We start from the raw sequence: 6,544 nt of genomic DNA on the forward strand, positions 1-6,544 counted from the left end.
TCAATAACCTCAGATATGCAGATGACACCTTATGGCAGAAAGTGAAGAGGAACTAAAAAGCCTCTTGATGAAAGTGAAAGAGGAGAGTGAAAAAGTTGGCTTAAAGCTCAACATTCAGAAAACGAAGATCATGGCATCTGGTCCCATCACTTCATGGGAAATAGATGGGGAAACAGTGGAAATAGTGTCAGACTTTATTTTTCTGGGCTCCAAAATCACTACAGGTGGTGACTGCAGCCATGAAATTAAAAGATGCTTACTCCTTGGAAGGAAAGTTATGACCAACCTAGATAGCATATTCAAAAGCAGAGACATTACTTTGCCAACAAAGGTTCATCTAGTCAAGGCTATGGTTTTTCCTGTGGTCATGTATGGATGTGAGAGTTGGACTGTGAGGAAGGCTGAGCGCCGAAGAATTGATGCTTTTGAACTGTGGTGTTGGAGAAGACTCTTGAGAGTCCCTTGGACTGCAAGGAGATCCAACCAGTCCATTCTGAAGGAGATCAGCCCTGGGATTTCTTTGGAAGGAATGATGCTGAAGCTGAAACTCCAGTACTTTGGCCACCTCAAGTGAAGAGTTGACTCATTGGAAAAGACTCTGATGCTGGGAGGGATTGGGGGCAGGAGGAGAAGGGGACAACAGAGGATGAGATGGCTGGATGGCATCACTGACTCGATGGACGTGAGTCTGAGTGAACTCCGGGAGTTGGTGATGGACAGGGAGGCCTGGCGTGCTGTGATTCATGGGGTCGCAAAGAGTCGGACACGACTGAGCGACTTAACTGAACTGAAGTGAATGACCTCAAATTTGTTTTCTGCATCTATTTACTCCTCACTGCAACCCTTCCAGGTAGGACCTATCATTTCTTCACTTGAGAGTTGAGAAACCAACTCAGAGAGGAGACATGACCTGAAACAGATCCACGCGGCTTACCAAGTTGGGGGTGGGGGCGGCGTGCCGGACAAGCCCATGGTCCCAACTCCAAATCCGTGTTCCTTCCCCCTCGCTTGGTGCCCCTGCCTAGACCTCTTGTCCGTGAGGCCTTCTGGAGGCTACAGAGCTTTTCCACAGACACTGACCTCCACAGCTACAACTTAGGCAAGACAGACGTGGTCCTCTCCCTTTGACTAATCATTTACGGGGGATTTGAACCAAAGCCAAGGGCACAGGATGAGAGGCACAGAGACTTGATGAAGGGGGAGACGGAGCGAGTAGGCGGGTCCCTAAGAGCGACTCTCTCAAACCCATCAATTCATCTTCCGTGGGCAGTGATAAAACATTGCTCGGTTTTTTCTCCCCATGGAGAACAGAAGGAGGAAGGAGCCTGCAAGGTCCGTAAGGGTCACCATTATGCTGTTCACCTGGAGTCCAGCTGGCCCTGTGCCGGGCACTGACTAGCACTAAAACATACGGCTCACGTGTATCACGTTGACTTTCTACGTGGCACAATTCTGAGCACTTCACATGTATTTAAACATTAAGTACTCGTATCTAGTCCTCAGCTAGATAAGTACTGTCATTCTCTTTGTTTTTCTGATAAAGAAAACTAGACGTGGAGAGATGTGCAGTAATCAATATTGGATCGAATGAATGAATGGTCCGAGTCCTACCATGCTTCAAGTCTCATAAATAAAAGCAAAGCTACAACCATGGAGGACCAGAATGAGGCCAAGCCTGGCACACATGATGAACCGCAGTTCACGGACAATGGGATAGAGACTGGCAGAGGTTAGGTGTGTTGCCCTGCAAACTGACAGAGCCAGGGCTTAATCCAGGTGTGTCTGAGTCTACTTTGTTTTGGTTTTGTTTGCCACATCACGAGGCTCATGGGCTCTTAGTTCCCCAGCCAGGCATCGACCCCATGGCCCCTGCATCTGACCATCAGGGAAGTCCCCAGGTGTGTCTGACTCCAATCTCAGCACCCCGAACCCCCTTAGCAGTTCTCTTGCTCACCCGTGGGTCACTGAGCCAAGCCCTCTAAGTATCCAAAACACAGCTGAGAAAACAAAACTGACAACCCTGAGCATCCAAGCACATGGCACAAGGCTCTTATGGCAGACAAAATTCTAGCAAGAGAATCAGCCTCTTTTTCTCAGACCCAGAAGTAGGACAGGCATGACAAGCAGTGGCTGCTCTTAGCAGGAGGCAAGGGAGAGAGAGGAGTGATTAAAAGGATAACTGACCGAGCCCGTGAACCTGGGGCTGTGAGTCCGGGGCAGATGGCTGCAGTCACGTCAACAGTGTCTCACCTGGGGTGTAGTTAATGTCTTCCAAGCCCCAGGAAGACGTTGCATTGTGCAGAGTCGGCCACTTCTTGGCAGAGCCACTGAAGCTCCCCGAGCCTCGGCGTCTTCATCTGTGGGGCAGAGACAATAATCTGGCCCCCCACGGACTGCCGGCAAGACTCAGCAAGCTCCCGATGGTAAAAGCACTTGGTCAACAGTAGCCAAGGTGAGTTACCATGTCTGGTATGCTTTGCTGAAGGACACTGAGAAGCAGGCGATATATTTTTGGATATTTTCCAACCATATGGCAGAAATAATATTAAAAAAAAAAAAACAGCAGCAGTGCTTCAAGGGGCAAATTTCATTCTCTAGAAACTTCTCTTGCAGTGCCCTCAGGAAGCTGATTCATCGGGAGGCACGACTGACTGTGCCAGTCTCTTGGCCTCTTTACCAGAAGACCCACCCAGTGGACCTTCTGCTTCAAGGCTATCTGTGATCTCAACAGACATGTCTAATGAGATTGAGGACAGACAGAGTGGGACACGGGGGCACAGACACCAAAATCCACAAGTCTCTACTTGAAAAACAAACAAACGAAAAGGCCAATTGGTCTCTGGGAACAAGCTGCTAAGGAACCGAAGCTCCTGCCTTCAGCCCAGCCCTGGGAGAGGCTATTCCCACTTCAAGCCACATACCCTCAGTGGGGGTACCAATGGGCAACTTGCAGGATCTCTCATAGAAAAGTCAGTTTGTGCAATCAACATGACCACTGCCGTTACTCTAATTCCCATTTGCTACACACCTACCACAAAGCAGGGGACACAGACACAGGCAACTTCCTGCCGACAGGGAGCTCATAACCGACTGAAGGGGAGGTGCCCTGTGAGACGAGAACCACAGGGCAATGGACTTAACCCTCACCAAGCATTTACTGCTTGCCACACACTGTGCTAAGACCTTTACATGCATTATCTCATTTCAGCCTCACAGCAATCCTATTCTTATCATCTCCACTCTAGGATGTGAAACGGAGGTCCAGAGAAGTTAAAGCATTTACCCAAGGTGGCCAGCTAGCCACCTAGCTGGTGGCTGGAATTCAGACTCAAGCCTTGATCCCAGAGGTCACGCCTGCCACCTCTCTTCCAGCACAAGAGGCGGGTACAGGGCAAGCGCCAGGTGGGAATGCCAGGGGGGGAGATGAGGCTGCAGGGTACACAATGGGCTTCAGAATCAGCCAAACTGGGGTTCTAACACTGCTCTGCCAATCGTTAACTTGGGGGGCTCTGAGGCTCAATTGTTTTTTGCAACTACATTGGTAAGGAGGAGAGTGATGAAGATCAGAGGAGCTGACCTAGTAAAGTCCACGGTGCCATCTTTGGCATGTTCCACTGGACTGAAAGGGATTAGAGAAAGCACAGGATGGCGTGGGGGGGGGGCAGGTATGGTCAGGAAAGGCTTTAAGAAAGTGGTGATTTTTAAGAAGAGTCTCGAAGGGTCAGTGAATTTGGATTAACTTCAAGGAAGGGACCAGGGTCAGGGCAGGCAAGCATGAAGACCCTGAAGATGAAAAAGCTGAGGGTGCATTTGGGGAACAAGCTGGCTGGAGCCCAGGAAGAGGGCTGGGGAGCAGAGAGACCCAGGGCTGGAAAGGAGGTGAGTCCACACGCAAACCCACCGGGCAGTGATCCGTGGCCATGTTTACTGAGAATCCACTTTGTTATGTGTGCCAGAGACCCGGCATTGCAGGGTTCATCCTTTAAAGACATCCTCTTCAAAGAAGGAGGTGAGACAAAAGCACAGAGTCAGCCTTCTCTTTAAAAAGCAGGCAGACACAGCAACTGGTTGGCCGGCCTCCCCTGCTTCCCTTCCCTGCAGCCTCCCCCACCAGAGCTGTGCATTCCACGGCCCCTGCGAGCAAAAGGCACAGGCCGCTAAAGATGAAACAGACCCCGGGCATAAGCACGGTTTCCCTGTGCGCCCACACGGGGACACATCCACACCCACAAACACACTCACTCACACACACACAAACAGGGTGAGAAGCCAATTTGATTTTCCAAAGGATTGCATAATCCTTAGGTGATATTAAAATAGCTGATGAAGAATCCACTTTCATCTTTTTTGGGGTGGGCGTTGAAGGGCTGAAGAGCCTGGCTTAGATATTTTCTGACAGAATCATTTACAAGAAGCAAGCCAGCAGCACAGAGCTGCAGAACCATCGGCTCCAGAAACCTCCACCTTCTGCACCCTCGTGGGTCCTTAGATGCCTCCCTGTGTGTGCAGGGCGGGTGAGGGGGTGACCCGCGCAGGAAGCCTACCCAGCCCAGGCCCCTCTCCAGCTGCTCCCACAGATCAGGTGCTTCTTTTCTGAGATGGGACGAGACACCTCTACTGAAACAACCCCCCACCTTCCCCAGGCTCCCAGAGAACTTCCGGTCCCTGCCAGTCACTTGGCTCATAATCACGTCCAGCCTGCGCTGCTCTTCCAGCCTTGACTCAGACTGTGCTGAGAAGGATCTGATTTGTAACTCCTTATGGCTGTGCGACTTGTCTTCTCAGCCAAGTGTGAACACCTTGCTGGAGGGTCGGGGCCATGCTCCATTAGAGTCCTGGGTCCACATATCCGAGCTAGCCACAGCAGCAAATGTATCGCCATCAGGCTGCACAGTGAATCTGAACTCCTTCTTCTGATGATATATGGCTCTTGAATGTCTCCTAATAATATCTTCTAATAATCTGTGTGAAAGTGTTAGTTGCTCAGTTGTATCCGACTCCTTGTGACCCCGTGGCTTGTAACCCACCACATTCCTCTGTCCATGGAATTCCCCAGGCAAGAATACTGGAGTGGGTTGCCACGCCCTCCTCCAGGGGATCTTCCCAACTCTGGGATCGAACCCAGGTCACCTGCATTGCGAACAGATTCTTTACTGTCTGAGCTACCAAGTCCTCGGATGATACAGTTGCTAGTCATTCCTTTGGAATTTCAAGAGTCTAGAACAGGGCCTGGCAGACTAAAGAGTCCAGGGAGGATTCCTTCTGAGGCTCCCTTAGTTCCATCTTGGAAGAACACTTTCATCTATTAAGTTGGGATTTGAAGGCTAGGTGGGCATGAGGCAAAGGAAGGGGATGAAGGGTTGTGGAGAGTGGCGAAGAACGTTCCAGGCAAAGGATACAGCAGAAGCGAAGGACTGGAGTGTGGTGAAGCTGCGGACCGGTGGGGACCCGCGGACAGGGGGCAGGCTTCAGGGCAGCCCTGGAGCAGCCGTTGGTCTTAGAATCAGAGGACGGGTCCCCTCTCACTGGAACCAGAGGGAGAGAGAAAAGCAAGGAGACAGAAGTAGGCGAGTCTGCGGCTCTGAGGGCAGAGAGCTGAGGAAGCTTCCATCTGACGGCTTCTATTTTCTCTCTGAAGAGGGAGAAAGGTTACCTTCTGAGCAGGCGGAGGAATGGGGAGAGGTGAGAGATTCCAGGAGAGAGGGCAAGGTTTGAAACAGCCAGTGGGAAGAAAGGAGTCAAAACCGAGCTGGAAGGATTTCTGTGTTAAGGCTGAGGGTCCAGTTGAGGTTGGAGACCGCATATGTCCATGACATCACCGCCTGTCAGGATTTCTTCAGGACCTTGGTGTGGGTGGACTGGCTGGGATTTCATCTGGTGGGAGTGATGGAAAGACCACAGGACGGGGCACGTACTCTGGCGAGGGAACAGCTGAAGCAACGGAGCTGGGATTCGACAGGGTAGGGAAGACGCAGGGTGATGCGGAGAAAGCAGAAAAGGCCATCAACAGGCCTCTGGGAGGTCTTGGAAGACAAGCGTGGTAGAAGTGGCTGGAGTTAACCAAAGCTGAAGGAGTGGTCAGGAGGGTCAGCCGGCTGCAGATGTAGTTACAGGAGGGTTTTGGATGTGGCCTGGGAGTGGCAGGCTGATGGGGAAAGGAGGTCAAGAGGCAGGTGTTGGCAGGGCGGCACTGAGATAAGGCACATACATCAGGCGGACAAGGGGTACCAGACCCAAACAGATGCCCTTACAACAGCGGCTGGGATTCGCGGGTTCCCAAGAATCAGCCAGTTCAGCAGCTTCATCTGAAAACCCGGGACACTGAGGTGGGTCAAGGCCTGAGCCACTTCTCACAAAAAGGGTTTGAGGCAGGCAGGAGGCCGCTCCCAGCCCCAGGCCAGGGCTCCTCTCCCCTGGTGCCCTCTCCCCCTAGGAGATGAGCAGCCAGGCAAGCCACGTGAGGAGAGGAGACAGGGGAGGCCAGGCACGGTCCCAACACCCTCACCGCTACCGCACCCAGCCCCTCCCCACCCCCTCTGGCCGG

The 6,544-nt window shown here is 52.0% G+C and overlaps 1 protein-coding gene across 3 annotated transcripts in view; it reads right to left on the reverse strand.

Annotated features, from left to right (window-relative positions):
- PLA2G2C (phospholipase A2, group IIC) overlaps positions 1 to 6,544 on the reverse strand; it is a 27,912-nt gene that overhangs the window by 20,850 nt on the left and 518 nt on the right. The window contains exon 1 of one of the 3 annotated variants that reach the window (XM_010829960.1): positions 2,251 to 2,343. The exons of 1 other annotated variant lie outside the window; for it this stretch is intronic. The gene's annotated coding sequence lies outside the window, so the exon portion shown is untranslated. Of the gene's footprint in view, positions 1 to 2,184; positions 2,344 to 6,544 lie in introns of those variants that run through there. One more of the 3 variants, XM_010829959.1, reaches the window with a different exon arrangement.

Source organism: Bison bison, unplaced genomic scaffold (genome assembly GCF_000754665.1).
Source record: "Bison bison bison isolate TAMUID 2011002044 unplaced genomic scaffold, Bison_UMD1.0 scf7180017864516, whole genome shotgun sequence".
In the NCBI taxonomy this organism is placed as follows: domain Eukaryota; kingdom Metazoa; phylum Chordata; class Mammalia; order Artiodactyla; family Bovidae; genus Bison; species Bison bison.